Raw genomic sequence first — 20,605 nt, forward strand, 5'->3', positions numbered from 1 at the left:
TGCAGGCTAATATTTATGCTGATTTTATAAAATAAATCAACATCATTGTAAAAAGGGCAAAGACATTTCTATACAGATTTTTCTACCAATGAAAATATGTGGATACTTGTTTGGTCTCATTTTAATAACAAATGCATGAAAAATAACTTGAAATCACAATCATCAGGTGACTCACTTACAAAATCAGAATTCTCCCTGAAAGCAAAGAGTAGTGTCCTTTATAGTATTTATAAACTTTAATTCTTAACAAGACCATATAAAATAAATATTTAACCAAACAGTTCAAAATAAAAGTATCCAAATTTCTTATTTACCATTTATATGTAATAATTACTTTTAAAAATCCTTTAAATTAATCAAGGGGATAATCAATCTCACATCACAGCTAAGTCACAAGGAACTTCAAAACTTTGGAAAAATATTCATCTCTGAGAACTGAGAGAAAAACATCTGAAAAAACAAACAACCCAGAAGCGGCAGTCTTAAACCCTTTTAACAATCTTTACCACAGCATGAACTATTGCTTTACCATAGCAATCAAATGTATTTCAATCCTGGAGAGCTACCACCTCGGGGACCTGATCTTTCTGTAATTAAACTTCGACATTTTTTTTAAAGAATCAAGATAAATAGATACTCTGGTTTTATTGTCAACTTTACATTTTTGTCAAGTGCAAAGTCGGCCTGCTAAGAAATGAATATTCTAGTAATGACTGAAGTAACAACTTCCACTGGCATCTCTTCTTCAGGGTCTCCTTTTCTCCCATTGATGTTCACCCAAATAATAAAAGCAATACGATAGTGACAGTGTTTACTATTATCAAGCACTCACATCGCAGTTCTTACAGATCGAATAAGGTCTGTTAGCTGAGATTTAATGCCTAGCTCCTCGCCCAGTCCACAGATTCCCTGGTCTGTTCCCCAGCCAATGTTTTTAAGGAAGCGCTCCCTGTGCAGCAGGGAGATGTGCTGGCGCACGGCAGGGTTGCCTGCCAGTGTGAAAACAGGGTAAAGGCCATGGTCACCAGGAGCCTTCATGAGGCCCACCTGATCCCTTTCCCTCTGCCTCAGTAGACATGGTGCCACCACCACCTCCCCTCTCACAGTACTTTAAGTTTTCCATTAGAAGAAGAAATACTTCCTTCTCTTCCTTAGAAACTGCCTGGGGTTGGGGAGGCATTGCAAGGAATTTTTCCAGCTCCCTTGGTGAAGGTTGTGCTAAATGTCCTGACTTTTCAGGCACAAAGATATTTTCCCACAAACCATCATGTTCATAAAAGTCCAGGTTCACGTGTGGCTTCCACCAGTGCCTGCTTCCTACCTTGGCCCTAGTGCAGAGACCAATCCCCAGTGACCTCATCTTCGTTGGAGACTAGCTACTAAGGCTTCCTACCAGGGTTCAGTAAATTCTTTCTTAAAGCATCATATAGCAAATAGTTTAGGCTTTTCAGACCATGTTGCCTCTGTTACAGTCACCACCTCTGCCACTGTAGCATGAAAATTGTGATAGACAAAATATCAATGAATCAATCAATCAAAGTATCAATGAATCAATCAATGTCACTTTATGTAAATGCAGACAGAACTGTCATTTATTTTACAACTTTTTTCCATGTTTTTATTGGTATATTTTAGTTGTACATAATGGTGGGAATCTTTGTTACATATTTGTACATGCACATAATATAACAACGTAATTCATTTACAACTCTTTAGTGAGCATTTGTTAAGCTACTTAATGTACCTGATCCCAGTCCAAAGGCAAATTCCATGAAGGCAGGAATTAATCTATCTTGTTCTTCACTTTAGTCCTTGAACATAATAAATGGCAAATTTATAGAATAAATGGTTAAATGAATATTAGGCAAAGAAAAATTTATAGATTGGAAGAGGCATAGCAAACCTGAGGTCCACCCTGGCCAGGAGACCAGAGGATCAAAGTGGCCATGTAGCATACATTCAGAATAAGATAAGAGAAAATCATCCACAAGATCATTAATCTGGCCCAGGAAGGGCCTCATTGAACACGAAAGTCTGAGGGCCTGTCCCTGATGAACAGGGACCCAGGGGAAAGCACTGCCTCAAAAGTAGATGTAAGCCCTACAGCAGAACGTGCTGTGCCTGAATTTATAGAAGGCAGACAAGCAGGAGCTATTCACAGAAAATTCTCAGAGCAAGAGTCCCAAAACCTAACACAGAGGTCCTGGACAAGTGCAGAGACCACACTGAAAGTACTGCAAAGAGGAGAAAACCTGAGCTTGGTTAGCAGAAAGAACAAATAATGAGGAAATTAGCATTAACTAGCACGAGCTCTGTACCCAGCACATTTACCTCCCTTGTCCTGTTTTACCCTCAGAGAACATGGTGCATTCATAGTATTCTCCCTACATCTCTAAAACTACTTTTGTTCAGATCACACTATCTTTTTCCAAAACTTACTGTAAAACTACCCAGAATTCTTAACTTCAGCCCAACTAACATTTTAGGTCAGATCATTCTTTGTCACCGGAGGCTGTCCTATGCATTATAGAAAATTTAGCAGCCTCCCTGACTACTACCCAACAAATATGACAACCAACGACTCCAGACATTGCCTAATATCCTTGGAAGTAGAGAGAGGAAGACAGGCAAAACTGTCCCCAGCCAAAAACCACTTCAGCTACAATAATCAAAACAGCAATGTACTAGCAAATGACGACACACAGATCAATGCCTAGAACAGAAAGTCCAGAAATAGAATCATATATCACAATCAATTAATTTCCAACAAAGGCACAATGCCAATTCAACAGAGACAGAATAGTCTGCTCAACAAGTGGATAGCTATATGAAAGAAAAATGTGTACCTTGATGCATATCTCATAGTATACACAAAATTTAACTCAAAATGGAAGACAGACCTGCTTAGTTTAATGGCACATGCCTGTAATCTAAGCAACTCAGGAAGTTGAGGTAGGAGGTTTGCAAGGTCAAGGGACTTAGCAAGACCCTGTCTTAAATTAAAAAATAAAAAGGAAAAAAAAAAAAAAAAAAAAAAAAAAAAAAAAAAAAAAAAAAAAAATAAAAAGGGCTAGGGATGTCGCTCTATGATAAAATTCTCCTGAGTTCAATTCCCAGTACAAATGGGAGATGGGATAACATAACTAAATATAAAACCTAAATATTTGATAACGTGGACTTAAAAATTTAAACCTCTGACCTTCAAAAAGCACTGTTAAGAAAATGAAAAAAAGTAACAGATTGGAAGAAAGTATTTGCATATAAGAGTTGTATCCCAAATAAATATATTTTTAATCTCAAAATTTAATAATATAAAAATACAATTAAAAGTTGAACAATTTGAAAAGGCACCTCATCAAAGAACACACAGAGAAGGCAAATAAGGCATAAAAAGGTGCTGAACATTATTAGTCATTAGGGCAAGGCAAATTAAAACACAAGAAGATATCATTTACACATGTACTAAGATGATTAACAGCTTTTAAACTGACATGCACTGCTAGTGGGAATGCAAAATAATACAATCATACTGTCTGGCAGTTTCTTATATAGTCAAAATATAGTTACCATATGACCCAACAATCCCATGCTAAAGTATCTACTTCAAGTGAAACAAACACATATCACACAAAAACCTGTATTTAAATGTTTGCAGTGTCTCTATTTTAACTCTCCAAAAACAAGAAACAACTCAAATGTCCTTCAACTTGTGAGTGGATAAACTACCTGTGGTACATCCATACATTGGAATACTACTCACCAAGAAAAAAGGAACCAACTACTGATACTCACATAGCTTATAAATCTCAAAAGCATTGTGCTAAGTGGATAATACAGACCCAAAGGTATGGAATATAATTCAATTTATATGATAATCTATAGGCATACTTGTGAACAGAAAACATAAGGACAGCAAAGAGGATAGTGGTAGTCAGAGACTGTGGGGTTTGGGATGAGATGTTGACCACAAAGGGCCCATGGGCACTTTTCAGATGGTGACACTAGCCTCCAACTTGACTGTGGGGTTGGCTGAATGACTATATATTTGTCAAAACTCACAGAACCTTAGACTTACACAGGTGAACTGTAACCTCAAACAATTACATATAAATGGAATTTGTTTTGATTTTTAGAAAGAAAATTTATGAACTTTAATCCAATTCTTCGACTGTAATGAAGTGAAACAAGTCCTGTCACATCTTCCCCTGCTCACTCTTGGCATCCATCACCAGCCCTGTGCACCAGCCTCCAGCAGCATGAACCCCAGAATACACCTCCCTTCCTGCAGAATCAGGACAATTCATCTGATCATATCCCTTGACCTTGCTCCAGTGAGCACCCTTGATTCCCAAATTCATCTCCACTCCATTCCAACCTTCCTTTTTCTGACCTCCTTTCCTGAAACTCTTCTACCTAGTCCTCTGAAAATCATCAGCAAATGCCCCATAGCCTTTGGCCTCTTTCATGAACTTTTCTGCATCTTTGTACTGTAACTGGATCCTGGCTTTTCCTTGAGGACCCTGCTTTCCTGTCAACTCTCAAGTGGAGGCCATTTCTCTGCTACTTCTTTTGTTCCATGACAGGAGTTTCTTTCTCGCATCCTGTTGTCCCTTCCCCAGCCTAAAACCCCTAACCTCAAATCTCACATCTGACTCAACCTCCCCTTCCTTCACCGTCCTAGTCTTCTGTTTATATCAAGACCCTTTCTTCTTTTCTACTAAACACATTCAGTGCTATAAATTTCAGATTATGTGTTGCTTTTGCTACACCTCATTAATTCTGATAACTTACATTTGCATTTTCATTTACTTCAAAATATTTTAACATTTCTCTTGAGACATTGCTATAGTCTTTGCTATGGCCCAAATCCATATGTTGAAATCTACTCACCAATATGATGGCATTAGGAGGTGGAGTCTTTTGAAGGTAATTAGGTCATGAATGGGGTCATGACCCCTCCATCTTTAATAAGGGAACTGATCTCATGAATGGGTTGGTTCCCAAATCAAATAGATACAAGGCAGCTTGTTTGTCCCTTCTGGTATGTGAGGACACAAAGAGAAAGTGCCATCTACGAAATGTGCTTTCACCTGGCACTGCATCTGCCAGTACCTACTTCCCAGCCTCCAGGGCTGTGAGAAATAAATTTTTATCATTTGTAAGGCTACCCAGTTTATGGCATTTTGTTACAGCAACCCAAACAGACTGAGTTCACCTTTGATTCATGTGTTATTTAGCAATGTTTAATCTCCAAATATTTTGATATTTTCCAACTATCCTTTTGTTACTGGTTGCTAGTTTAATTTCATGTGTTCAGAGAATACTCTTCATATGATTCCTATTCTTTGGCATTTCTTAAAGTTTGATACATGTCCAGAATGTGTTGTATCTTGGCAAATCTTCCACATGAATATGCAAAATCTGTGTATTCTGCTATTGTTGGCTGAAGCTGTCTGTAGTTGTCTGATTGACTGATGTGTTAATCAGTTCAGCTCTGTCCTTGCTGATTTTCTGCTGGCTGGAGCTGACTTAGTTCAAAGCCCATTGTTACGGTTTGGATGTGAGGTGTCCCCCAAAAGCTCACATGTGAGGCAATGCAGGAAGGTTCAAAGGAGAAATGATTGGGCTGTAAGAATCTTAACCCAATCAGTGAATTAATCCCTGGTGGGATTAATTGAAGTGGGAGGGTGTGGCTGGAGGAGGTGGGAATTGGGGTGTGGCTTTGGGGTATATATTTTGTATCTGGAGAGTGGAGACTCTCTCTGTCTGCTTCCTAATCACCATGATGTAAGCTGCTTCCCTCCTGCCATGATGTTTAGCCTCATATTGAGCCCTGAGGAATGGAGCCAGCCTTATGGACTAAGACCTCTGAAACTGTGAGCCTTCAAATAAACCTTTCCCCCTCTATAATTGTGCTGGTCAGACCATTTAGTCACAGCAGCGATACAGCTGACTAAACTCCCATGGTCAGTCACTATGCTCGCCCCTCATGTCCACCTTTAAGCCCCGTTCCTCTCTGTTCCTGTGCATCAACCCCAACCCCAGTCCACTCTGCTTGCTTCATTCACGTTGCCTGTCTTCGTGCTGAATGTAGTTCAGTAGGAGTGGCATCTCTGAGTTCATAACCACTAACCCGGACGGGCGCTCAGGCTGCCATGTGGAGAGACTGACCTTGCTTGGTCCATTCCCGCACGTGACCGTTCTCATGCCCCTGCTGTGGAAGACTCTTCCAGACCTCATTTCACTTCAAATCGCCAACACCCCCTCCTTAAACCAAGATCCAGTTTGCCAAGAAAGTAGAAGTCGTCTTCGCCATGCCTTCTATGGTCATCTATGCTACTAGAAAATGTCAGTCTCGGCTGGGGTTGTGGCTCAGGGGTAGAGGGCGCTCCGAGCATGTGCGAGGCACTGGGTTTGTTCCTCAGCACCACATAAAAATAAATAAAATAAGGGTATAAAAAAAAGAAAATATCAGTCTCTTCACTTCTGCATCAGCCTCCTCTTGCTTACCCAGGGACAATGCTGCAGCAATTCTCTCTCCCTCTTTTTGATCTTTCCCAGGAGCACACGGACCTTTATTTTTTATTTTTATTTTTTCTCCTAAATGTTTAATGGCAGGCACATGCCTTGGGCTTTTGTATTTCCTTTCTTCTGTGGTGGGGCTGCTTGCTCTCTCTCCCTGACCCCCACAGCCATATGACTCTCTCTCCTCTCCAAGTCCTTACCTGATTCCTCCCAAGGATCCCTTCCCTGGCCGCCCTGTCTAAAATCGTAACCCTCCTGTGGCTGACGTGCCTTTGGGTGACCCCAGTGAGACTTGCCCTTGCAGAACCCTCCCTACCCTTGTGCCAGGGCAACCCTATTATTTGTTTCTAACTGATAAAAGATAGAAAAGGTATAGGAGCTTGCTTCACTTGATTAGGTTACATTATATAGTCAGTAGATAGGCTGTTGCTCTCAGAATTATGTTACAGTATAGAATATTCTATCCTGGCAGACTAGAGCGTGAGATTTTCCTTGTGGATTTGAGGAAGTAAGGTGCCACTGAGACCAGAGATGATACCGGTGTTGAAAATAAATCAGGTCCGAGTCCTGTACCCCCCACCCCCCACCCCTGTGTTGAAAATTGAACACCTGAGAAATGCAAGAGCAAAAGGTTTTATTTAAAGAATAGGAGAGAGAGAGAGAGAGAGACTCTTACAGGAGGGGGCCCAAAGCTGGTGCCCAAGGGAGTGGGGGTGTTCTGCCCCTTTTGTAGATTTCAAATTTCTTTTGTTCTCCTGCCCCCTCCTCCCATCCTGCCTATGTGAACCAAAAGGTGGAGTGATCCAAGGGTGGGAATGAAGCTGCCCAGGGGTACAAGCAGGAAGAGAGTCACCCAGGACTGCTCATTAACAACTCCTTGCAGGGAGGAACAATTCCCTAGAGGCAGGTGACCTTGGCAACAGGTTGGAGGAGGGGAAAGTGCTCTAGAGGGATTAGCATTTTATTTCCTTTGAATCAGCCCCCATCTTTCTGACCCAGTCATTCATTAACTGCACTGACTGTCCTTTTGCCCTGGACTCACCATGTTATAAGAGGTCGATGGAACTGGAAGGCCTCCAGGATCCGAAGGCAATCTCCACTGGCTTACCATCACAAAGCCAGGGCCTGCGGTTATAAGACCATAAGGAAATAAATTCTGCCAATAGCCTAAATGAGCTGGGAAGAGGGTTAGTCTCTAGTCAGGTCTCCAAATGAGAATGTAGCTAGCTGACACCTTGATTGCAGCCTTGGGAGACCCTAAACCAAGGGCCCAGTTAAACAGTGTTCAAACTCCTGAACCCACAGGCACTGAGAGATAATAAATGTGTGTGTTGTTTTAACCTGCCAAGTTCATAGTAATTTGTTATGCAGAAAATAGAAAACTAATATATCCCCAAGCCCTGTTACCCTTTTTTGTTTTTTTTTTAACCTTAGCACTCATAACCACCTAATATATTTTCTCTTTTATTCATTTAACTTCCTTATAATCTGTGCTTCCCATAACTTCCAAATAAAATTTCCACTAAGAGGGATTTTGTTTATTTTTTCTGCCATCATATTCTTGGTGACTTCAAATTTTTCAAAAATATTTGTCAGTAAATAAGTGCATAATGCTAAATCCTGTTATCTCAGCAGAGGAACTCATTAAATGTACATGTCTCTCAGTGACGTAAGACATAGAAAGGAAAAGTTTTTATTTTTAACTTGTTATTATGGGAACATTTAAGCATTGATTCAAAAACTGGTGTGATGTATCTAAGTAAGAGCTTCTTACAAGTCTGGTTTATTCCAGACTTGAATGATAATTTCTTAGAACAGCATTCCTCAAGGTCTTTTGACTTGACTCAAATTTTAAAAATATATTTCACATCATGTCTCAGTATACACAAATACCCACATAAAAAAATTGAGACAAGTTTCCCAAAATAACACTTATTCTTTCTTGTAACATGTTCTAATTGTTTCCCATTTTGTGTAACTCATTTCTTAAAATTGAATGGGACCCCTCATCCAGGACCAAGGTCCTGGAGACCCCTCCAGAAATTCTCCATGAAGACCAAGCCTCTCTTGACAAGCTTCTCCCGGTTTGGTTTCTTATGGATTTGAAATTGTTCTTCCTGGTGAATATGGCCAGGTCACAACTCTGTGCTACCTGGAAAGCCAAGCCATCCGCCTTAGTAGCTAAGACAGGTGACGATGGACTGGTATTTTCTCATGAATCTGACGGGACCCAGTGACTGAGATGAGGAGAGCCACCCCTCTGCTGCAGCAGGGCCAGAGCAGCACCAAGTCCCGATGCTCAGCGTCAGTTTGTGCTCCTATATTTCACAGAAGATGTAATATCCAAATAACTGTTACAAGAAATCTTCAATCACGATCATGTCTCAGATGTTCAAATAGTTTCTGAGTCACCACCATTTGGCCTTTGGATCTCTGATTAGAAAGTGTTTTTAAAACTCACTAAAACATTAACCACCTTACATGGTTCCAAATGGCATAACTTGTAAAGCTAATGAAAATTCATGGTAAAGCACTTTTCATATAGTGTGAACTAATCAGGGAGCCCAGAAGACTATGTCGATGAAGTGCCATTAAGTTATGGCATGAAATGCCACCTGTGGGTAAATCTGCGTCTAATTTGCCTTTGCAAGGAGTTTTCTATTTATATGAATGTGAAGTGAAGCCCAAGGATGGGAGATGCTGCCCCTTCAAAACTGATTTGATTTGAAGCGTATTGTCCTTTCTTCTCCTTTTTTTTTTCAGTAACAAAATCACTGTCTTTATTCCATTCTGAGGTTTTCTCTTTAAATTCTCTTTTCACTGAAACTAATATTGTTATTATTACTATTTGGGGCTGTCTGATATACCTCTGATTGTTCTTTTACCTTTAAAAAAATATAGTCATTATATGGTGTGCATGTACTAATATGCAACAACAAATTCTATCATTATGTACAACTAAAATGCACAAATAAAAAATATGGAAAAAATCTAGTCAAATTGTATTTATGTTCCTATATACTATATCTATATGGATGTAAGGGCATATATATACATATTTGTACATATTATATATATAAACTACATACATCTTCCAAGTCGTTCTCTTTTCTTTGTTGTTTCTTTTTCTTTCTTTCCAGTGCTACAAATTTAACCCAGCATCTTGCACATGCTGACCAAGTGCTCAAGAACTGAGCTACAACCTCAACCCTATCTTAATTTCTTTTTTTTAATTTATTTTTACTGTAAACAAATGGGATACATGTTGTTTCTCTGTTTGTACATGAAGTAGAGGCATACCATTTGTGTAATCATACATCTACATAGGGTAATGTTGTTTGATTCATTCTGTTATTTTTCCCTTCCTCCCACCCCTCCCACCCCTCTTTTCCCTCTATACAGTTCCTCCTTCCTCCATTCTTGCCCCCTCCCCCCCATTATGTATCATCATCCACTTATCAGCGAGATCATTTTTCCTTTGGTTTTTTGAGATTGGCTTATTTCGCTTAGCATGATATTCTCCAATTTCATCCATTTGCCTGCAAATGCCATAATTTTATTATTCTTTATGGCTGAGTAATATTCCATTGTATAAATATACCACAGTTTCTTTATCCATTTATCAATTGAAGGGCATCTAGGTTGGTTCCACAATCTGGCTATTGTGAATTGAGCAGCTATGAACATTGATGTGGCTGTATCTCTGAAGTATACTGATTTTAAGTCCTTTGGGTATAGGACAAGGAGCGGAATAGCTGGGTCAAAAGGTGGTTCCATTCCAAGCTTTCTGAGGACTCTCCATACTGCTTACCAGAGTGGTTGCCCCAATTTGCAGTCCCACCAGCAATGTATGAATGGACCTTTTTCCTACATCCTTGCCAACTTTTCTTGTTTCTTATATTCTTGAGGATTGCCATTCTGACTGGAGTGAGATGAAATCTTAGTTTGATTTGCATTTCTCTAATTGCTAGAGATGATGAAAATTTTCTCATATATTTGTTGATCAATAGTATTTTTTCTGCAAAGTGTCTGTTCAGTTCCTTAGCCCATTTATTGACTGGGTTATTTGTTTTTTTGGTGTTAAGTTTTTTGAGTTCTTTATATATCCTGGAGATTAATGCTCTATCTGAGGTGCATGTGGTAAAGATTTTTTCCCATTCTGTAGGCTCTCTCTTCGTGGTATTGTTTGTTTCCTTTGCTGATAAGAGGCATTTTCTGGTAAATGGAAGGAGCTAGAGAATATCATGCTAAGCAAAATAAGCCAATCCCCAAATTTCAAAGGCTGAATGTGTGGGGCGCCATCCATGGCCTGCAAAAAATATCAAGCTTGGTTGAACTAGTAGACAGAGAACTCTGGCTTCAGGATCTCACAATTATGGAAAATTGTTTGGGACTGCCTGAAGTATTGGTTACCCTGCAATTGGTTCACTGCTGAAGTTGGAATGCAGGCCCTAGATGTGGGAATGACCCGGTAGAGCCAGATGGCTTGCTTACCTCCACTCCCTATCCTGTTTTTCACAGAAGTTCCTACGGGTCCCCTTTAGATCTGCACTGCTGTAAATAAACGGAGATCTGGGCTCCTTCCTTTGTTAGAGCCAGACCCTTATGGACAGCTCAACCAGTCATGTCCCTGCTTCAAAGATAATTCTGTCTCCTGTCATTTTTTATGATAAATAAATTTCTTATCTATTATTTTGCAGCCAGCCCATCCCTTCTACAGGAACGCTTTTCCTCGCCCATGCAGGACAAGCTGAGAGATGAATGTTTTCTCTAATATGCAGATGTGAATTCACAATAAAGGGGGAGGGCTGGGGAAGAGTAGAGTTACTCTGGATTAGGCAGGTTTGCAGGTAAGAAGGTAGAAGAATGAATTGAACGTTATTACCCTGTGTGCACACATGACTACAAAACCAGTATGATTCTACATCATGTGCAACCAGAATGAGAAGTTATACTCCATTTATGTATGATGTGTCAAAGTGCATTCTACTGTCATGTATAACTAATTAGAACAAATAAAAAATATTGTATAAAATTTTTAAAACAAACCCATTCTGCCCCATGTCTGTAGGCCATCTACAATTAGTGGATTTCTCTGCTAAGGTAACATTCTCTTGTCATCATGTGGAAACAACAGGAAATCCACATGTGGCAAACCCTACAGAACAAGTGACCTGGTTTCCTCAACACATAAATAGTAGTGGTGCTTGGGGAACTATTAAAAGAGACAAGAAACACATTAATCAGATTTAGTTTTATCTCAAAGTAGAGACAAGAGTCTAATGAATCCCCAGTTGCACATCACCGAGCTTCAACATTTATGACTATTTTGTTCTTGCTTTAACTATTCACTCCAACAGGTGTGTGTGTTGTATAGTAGCTATGGCCTGAGTGTGTCCCCCCAAATTCATGTGCTAGAAACTTAATTCCAAATGCAACAGTGTTGGGAGTTGAGGAAAGTGCTTGCAGGTCTGGGGGTTAAACTCAGTGGTAGAGCATTACCCACCATGAACCAGGCCCTGGTTTCAGTTCCCAGCACTGCAAAACACAAAACACAAACAAACAACAAAAACCAAAAACAACATGCATACACACACGTGCACACACACACACACTTGCAGGAGTGGGTTCTCTGTCTTTCCCTCTTTTGTTCTCCTTCCATGTGAGAACATATATGTCCTCTTTTTCCCTGTGAAGATGTGGCAAGAAGGTTCTCGTTAGATACCAGCACCTCATTTTTGAACTTCCCAGTCTTCAGAAGTATGAGAGAATACATTTCTATTCTTTATAAATTACCTAGTCTCAGGTGCTCTGTTATAGCAGCATAAGGCAGACAAGTCAATAGCATTTTAAAGAAAATCACAAAGTTGATATTATTTCACCTATAAATACTTCAATATGTGTCTCTTATAGAGATACATGTTGGGAAAAAACCTTTGCAGAGGACTGTACTGGAACCATCCCTGTGATTCTTTGTGAGGAATAAAGATGTTATTATACTTTATTAAAACAAATTATTCAGGCTGGGGATGTAGCTCAGTGGTAGAGCACTTGCCTACCATACAAAGGTCCTGGGTTCAATCCCCAGCACCACACACACACACACACACACACAAATCGCACACTGTTCCTCTACACACTCTTGGAATAAAATTAGACTTTGCCTAAAGAAACGCCATAATTTCTCACCATACACTGGAAATTAAATACCTGATCAATTTTTTTTTCTATATACAAAATCTACTAGGATACTTAGAGACAATTATGACATTACCTGAACTCTGAGATGAAACTTTTGATTAATGTTATGTCTGATTCTAATGCATCACTCTTTGTTGTTTCCTTTTTTCTCGCTACTTCAAATTTGTGTTATCTTGCTGTATTTTTATATCTCTGTAAGATGAGGCATTCAGATGAATTTTTTACAACTAGTTATCTGAAAAAAATGCATATAAATACACACACACATGCACATAAATTTATCACAAATTTTGCAGTTATAAATGACATGTAACCCACAACAAGCAAACAATAGTAAAATACTTATTGTTCTTTATTGAAAATACCCCATGTTGCCAATTGCTTCTCACAGAATACTTCAGTTGATTTTTTTAAAATTAGAGTTTTATGATTATACATAGTAGTTGGGCTACATCAGCTGATTTTTGCCAAACTTTTTATGCATAGCTAACCTCTAGTTGTAATTGGCAAATAAGAATAGCTCATGAATATTGGTTGGTATTCCATTTACTTTAACAATAGGATAAAAATGAAACAACAAAGATGTCTGTCAAATGTAGAACTTCACTCATTCCTCAACAATATGAGCAATTTCTCTGTTGAATTGTGTTATGGTTTAGCTATGGGGTGTCCCCCAAATGATATCCTGAATTCATTATAACAAACATACTTTTTAATGTATTACTTAACTCAAAAGATAATATGGGGAATCGTGCAGATTCCAAGAGGAAAAATAAGAGTAATGAACAGAAGCCAGGGTAATAAACAGCAAACAGAAAACAAAACAAAAGCAAAACAAAAAAGATTTGGTTATCCCTGTTAAGTAGATGCTTCCACTTGCACAGAGAACTAGGGAGAGAGATTGAAACTTTGCAAAATAAGGCAAGTGAACCTAAGTGTCCTGCTTGAGGCAGGAGCCTCAGAAGGGATATTCCCTTTGTGAAAGAGTAGGGCGGAAAAAAAAATTCACCTTCCAGAAAAGGAGCTAACCCAGAAATTAGACTGCCCCATAATGTCTCTAGTGAAATTCTTTTATTTTCGCCTCAGAATTGGCAACCCCAGGCTTATTCTACCCTGTTGTGGAGATTATATTACATTATTCATGTGGTCAAACTTCAGTAAAAAAGTTAAAATGAAATCGTGGTTGGTAGCACTACCTAATGCCCAAGCAGAAGCAAGCACAGTTCTCTGGGGGCCAATTTGCATGTGAATTTTTTAAAAGAAAATGATAGAATCAGAAAATGATCAAGAGACAGAACCAGGAAGAGTGGAAGATGATTCATATGAAAATTTTAGAAAGGAAAAATATTATCAAAACTAAAACCAGTTTATGAATGGGTTAAACAGAAAATTAGATATACTATAAAAACAATAGATAGATTTTAAAAACATGCAAAATTAAGCACTTAGAGCACATGGAAATAGAAAATATGAAAATAAAGAGATATGGAAGATAGAGTATAAAGGTTTAACAAATGTTAAAAGAAAAGAACAGAGAAAATGTACCCATAGCAGTTGAGAGTTTAAAAAACTCATACGGAACATTGATAGGAATATGAGAAGCACATGAAAAGAAATTCTTATGTAGACATGTTGTAGTGAAACCACAAAACAACAAAGATAAAGATGTTCCCACAAGCCACCAGAAAAGAAAGCTTGTTTATAACTAATGACAACTAGACCTATAGCCAACTTCTCTACAGCTGCAAAGGAAGAAAAACAATCTACTGAGAGAAAGTAACCATTGACTTAGAATTATGTATCCAGCAAATTGTATTTCAAGAAGACAGGCAAGATAACCAAATTGCAAGGGTTTGCAGCTGAGAGGGCCTGCATAGATGGAAGGACTTGCTTTAGGAGGAAAAACCAGGTCCAACATGAAAAAAGACTGTGAGTAACGAAACTGGCAAACATGGAAGTAATATATACACTAAGGATATAAAATGCTAATAATTTTAGGGGTGAAAAAGACAATAAACCTCTACAATTGCTTGGAAGTAAGGTGAGATCTCAGTTAAGTGGTCTAATATCCTTATATTGATGGGAAAGGTAATGCGATTTTGATTGAATTTCTACTTTGATAAGTTAAATACGCATGTTAAAGTTTCAAAGGACACACTAAAAAAGTGGAAATAGAGGGTAAAACTCTTCAAAAAATAAACAAGGGAAAATAAGCAAGCAAGAGAGCAAAACAAACAGCTCAGGACCAGATGGCTTCATTGGTGAATTTTATCAAACATTTAAAGAATGAATATCAATTCTTCTCAAATTATTAAAAAATACCAAAGAGGAAGGAGTTCTTCCAAGCACATCCTATGAGGCCAGCATTACCCTGATAACAAAACCAAACAAGGACACAACAATAATAAAAAAGAAAGACAGAAAGGAAGGAGAGGAGAGAGGGAGGGAGGGAGGGAGAGAAAGAGAGGAAGAAAGAAAAAAAAAGGAAGGAAGGAAAGAGGAAAGAAAGAAAGAGGAAAGGAAGAAGGAAGGAAGGAAGAAAGGAAAGCAAAGAGAGAAAAAAATAAAGATACAGGTCAATATCTCTTTTGGACATAGACACAAAAAATCCTCAACAAAATACAAACAAACTGAATCCAACAGCACATTAAAAAGATTATTCACCATGATCTAGTGGAATGCATCCCAGGGATGCAAGGATGGTTCAATATACACCAATTAATAAATGTAGTACAGCACATCAACAGAATGAAGGACAAAAATCATATGATCATCTTAATAGATGCAGAAAAAGACATTGGATAAAATTCAATATCCCCTCACGATAAAAATTCTGAACCAATTAGATGTAGAAGAATGTGCCTCAACATAATAAAGACAATATACAGTAAACTAACAGCTAACATCATGCTGAATGGGGGAAATATTGAATACTTTCTAAGTTCTGAAACAAGACAAGGATGCCCACTTTTACCACTTTTATCCAAAATAATGCTGGAAATTCCAGCCAGAGCAATCAGGCAAGAGAAAGGACATCCAAATTGGAAAAGATGAAATCAAATTGTCACTATTTGTAGAAGACATGATCATATGTAGGGAAAATCCCAAAGACTCCACCAAGAAACTATTAGAACTAATAAATTCAGCAAAGTTATAGGATAAAAAAACAATATACCTAAATCAGTAACATTGCTATATACCAATAGCAAATATCTAATATAGAAATCAAAGAAAGCAATCTCACTTATAATAGCTACAAAAAATACAAAATAAACACTAGGGAATAAATTTACCCAAAGATTTCTATTTTGAAAACTATAAAACACTGATGAAAGAAATTGCAGAAAACACACAAAAAGATGAAGAGACATCCTTTGTTCATGGATTAGAAGAATTAACTTTGTATATTCATATATACCCAATGCACCTACAGATTCAGTGCAATTTCTATCAAAACACTAATGACATACTTCTCGGAACTAGAAAAACAAAATTCTAAAATTTGTATGGAACCACAAAAAAATCCAAAAAACCCTAAGTAACCAAAGCTATCCTAAGGTGGGCAAAACACATACATACACACACACACATACACACACACATACACAGAGCACAAAATGAATCAGGCAGTATTACATCACCAGACTTCAGAACATACTACAAAGTTGTAGTAAACAAAAAAGCATGCTATTGGCATAAAAACAAAAACAGTCCCGTTGAACAGAATAGAGAGCCTGGAAGTAAACCCACACATTTATAGCCACCTGATTTTCAACAAAAGTGCTATGGACACACATTGGGGAAAGAACAGTCTTTTCATTAAGTGCTGAGAAAAATAGATATTTATATTCAGAGGAAAGAAACTAGATCCCTCTTACAAAAACTCTACTCAAAATGGATTAAAAGCTTAAATGTAAGAACTGAAACTGAAAATACTAGAAGAAAACACAGGAGAATTGCTTCTGGTAATGGGGATGGGTGTGAATTTTTTGGACAAGACTCAAAAAAACGCAGGACACAAAAGCAAAAGTAGACTAATGGGATTACATAAAACTAAAAGTCTTCTGTATGACAATCAACAAAGGACAGAAACAACCTACGGAATGGGAGAAAATAGTTGCAAATTATACATCTGATAAGGGGTTAATATCCAGAAAATATGAGGAAAAATAAAAATTCAAAAGCAACAAACAAACGAAAACCTTATGTGCTGGAAATATATCCAGTGTAGCAATGTTCAGAAGTGAAATTATTAGATTATGAGAACTCTCACCTTTTCAGCAGATTAAGCCACTTGAGGGATCGATAATTTGAATGGATTACTGGTAGTAACTGTAGGCAGGTCGGGTATGGCTGGAAGAATTAGATCACTCCGTGCCCTAGGAGATTATATATTGTTCACAGTCCTTACTCTCTTTGCTTTCTTTCTACCATAAGCTGAGCTGCTTTCACAGGCCATGCCCTTCCATCCTTATGTTTCTGCCTTGGAGTCAGTCAAGCATGGATTGAAACTCTTAAACTGTGAGCCCAAAAATAAACTTTTCCTGGTCTCATCAGGTAACTTGGTCATAGCAATGAAAAGGTAATACAGCAATAGCCACAAACAAACATTTCTCCAAAGAAGACATACAAATGATCAATAGGAATATGGAACACTGCTCAACATCACTAATGATCAGGGAAATGACAATTAAAATCAAAACGAGATATAACATCACTCCGGTTAGAATGGATATTATCAAAAGACTTATGGTAACGTTCTGGCAAGGACATGAAGAAAAGGGAAACGTTGCACACTGTGTTTGAATGGTGAGGTTAATGATAGTTTTTAGACGGCAGGGACTTGTTTCAGTCTGTTTTCTGTTGCTATATCTGAATACCACAGGTAATTTACAAAGAAAAGAGGATTATTTAGCTCATGGTTCTTGAAGTCTCAGAGCTAAGTATTAACATCTCCTTGGTATCTGGTGAGGAATTTACTGCTGGGTTGCAATATGGCAGAAGGCATCATGTGATGAGACCAAACAAGCCAGAGAGAGTTGTTTTAAAACAAAGCCACTCCTTGATAACCCATTAATCCACTAATCCATTAATCCATGTATGGATTACACCATCCATGGGACAAAACCCCAACAACCCAATCACCTCTTAAAGGGCCCACCTGATCCTACTTCTTAATATCTCACAGTGGGGATTAAACTTTAATGTGAATTTTGGTGAGCACATTCAAACCATAGCAGGACTCCTTTGGGGTACCTGAAACAGGAGTAGTTTTTCCTCAACTCATACCTAACCATCCCTCTACCCCTTTGGCCACATGCCCGGCTCTAATCATTTTCTCTTAGACAAGAGAGAGATTCTGCCCTTTGGGTTCCAAATCCATAGCCTCTCAGGGTCTCCTGAGCAACTCTGGCTCAGTCTGCTAGTGAGCTGCCTCCCTGAAGGCTTTGATTAGTTGCATAGAAGAAACATGAATTGTGTATATTTGGATAGTTAAGGCCCCTGCAGCACAACAGCAGTGAACTGGATGAGCCCAGAGTTGGCCACTGCTAATCCCTGCACCACCCCGTGTGGATTGTATAAACTCAGGATGTATCTCTGCATTTATTTTCCTCATCTGTGCAAATGAGGAGGTTGAATCAGATAATCATCTGGGGCCTTTGTAGCTCTAATATCCCTTGATCACGCTCTTCATTAACTATGCATCAGATACATTTAGTTGCAACATTTATTTGCTGGTAAGATTAAACTCTACTCTTGTGCACATAGCCAGGATAACTTGCCATACACATAACATGTTCATTTGCTCACAAAACACAATCACAATATTCCCTCTAATAACCTTGTGTTCACTTATTGTCCTTCTAATGCCTCATGTGAGGAGATCTTAAAAACAAAAAAAATTTTTTTAAATGAAAAAACCCCAGCATACTCACCTCTGCTTTGGTATGCCCCCTTTGCCTTTTCTCAGGTGTTTAGAAGTAGGAGGGCTATGGAGCTGGCTCAGATCTTAAGTCCCCCACTCCAGGGACCTAATGGACCTTTATCTGCCTGGATTTAGAAGCCAAGTGCTATCAACAGCACACTATTAAGAGCTGCAAATGACCTTTTAGTAGCTAAATTAAATGGCCATTGTCCACCACAATCCTATTTGATTTAAGAGATGTTTTGATGTGATTAATCACAGGGCAGTGCTTCACTAACTGTCCTCATTAAACTTTCAAGGTTCTGGACTCCAGTCGCCAATATATTTAATCCTGTCCACACCTTCCCCTGGACAGGTTTAGTGCCCATCATTCTCATGCAGAGGGCACTCCCAAGCCTATTGCGTTTAATAATGCCAGTTATTCTCTACCTATTACACCTCAGGCACAATCTCAGCCTCCTGTTTCACTAGAATAGCAATTGACAAATGGAGCGTGCCTGCTCCTTAAATGACCATCAACCCCTCGCCCAGTCCTCAGCCTGGATGGTGGCATTGTGATCTGGTGGAGGGTCCAGATGACTCGAGGTACAAGCCCAAGACCACGGCTCCTGTTGCTTTCCCCCATTGTCTTAGGTTTCTTCTTCAAATCTGCCAGAACATTCTCCCTCCTGAAGGTCCCGGGCTTCTTCAGAGTGCTCATCTCAGGCTGACCACCAGCACCTCATGTAATCTCACTGAAACCACTCATACTTATGCACCCAAGAACATCAGTGTCACCCTCGCCCCTCACAGTCCTGTGCCCAGTATGTGACCTTGGTTAATCTCATTTAATTTAATCCCCAGAGGCCTGATATCCAGCTGGTTGACCCCTATAAGTTCTAATGACTGATTTACAGTGCATGTCCATTCTCACTGGCCTGTACCTGTGCCATGCCAGCTGTGAAAAATATTAAATATGACCTGAAGGTAGATGCCATTCTATCAATGAGGAGACTGACGATCCAAGTTTTGTGTGAAGTGGGTACAGCACAAGGCATCCACTTGCTGGTGTAGACTCTGGTCTCCACCATACAATCAGAAAGTCCAGGCAGAGAAACATGTCTTTATCCTAGGGAAGAGGTTAGAAAGAATCTATAATAATGAAGCCCTGAGTGAGAACCAGAAGTTGACAGGAAGTAGACAGCGAGAAGATGGTTAGAGTGATGTCTTCACACATCTGTACCAAAATTAACTGGGGATTTACTTTTTTCATTTTTTTTTTAAGTTGTAGATGGACACATATCCTTATTTATTTTTATGTGGTGCTGAGAATCAAACCCAGTGCTCCACACATGCCAGGCACGTGCTCTACCATTGAGTCACAGTCCCAGTCCCAACTGGGGTCTTATTAAACAAGCAGATTTCTGTGCTTCACACAAGACCTTTAGTCACATTTCCACCTAAGAGGCTTCCACGGTGATCCCAATCCATGCTAGTTTGAGAAGCTGCATGCATTTGCTGGATATGCAGATGATGCTTCAGCTACAGAGATGGAAGTGCCACCTGTGCCAACCAGGAGTGCACAGGGGACAGCCAGAATATTTTCTCACTTAAATCCTAGATATTCATCCTGTCTCTCTATACCACCTCTTGGTATTGAAGGAAAAACTAAAACTAGAGGTAATAGAGGTATGTCAGTTAGGTTTTTGTTTTTTGTCTCCAAACAACAGAAAGCCCACGTCAAACTGTCTTGTTCAACTAATAAACATATAGTCTCCCAAAGCTGAAAGTCCCAAAGAGGGTCAAGTTTCAGGATTGGCTTTGCCAAGTGCTTCAGATCCTTTTTGCTATCATTCTCTTTGAGAGTAATCTCTAACTTGGACTATAATATCTAAGCCAAGAGTCTTGGGGAACCTGAGCAATCTCAAGTGGCACTGGATAGAGGGCTTCCTGCATTTTTAAACTTGGACATTG

At 38.9% G+C, this 20,605-nt stretch overlaps 1 pseudogene; it reads right to left on the reverse strand.

Annotated features, from left to right (window-relative positions):
• Positions 1–773: 773 nt before the first annotated feature.
• Positions 774–1,019, reverse strand: LOC124990223 (immediate early response 3-interacting protein 1-like; annotated as a pseudogene).
• Between the last annotated feature and the right edge of the window lie 19,586 nt (positions 1,020–20,605).

This window comes from Sciurus carolinensis, chromosome 8 (assembly GCF_902686445.1).
Source record: "Sciurus carolinensis chromosome 8, mSciCar1.2, whole genome shotgun sequence".
NCBI classification, from domain to species: domain Eukaryota; kingdom Metazoa; phylum Chordata; class Mammalia; order Rodentia; family Sciuridae; genus Sciurus; species Sciurus carolinensis.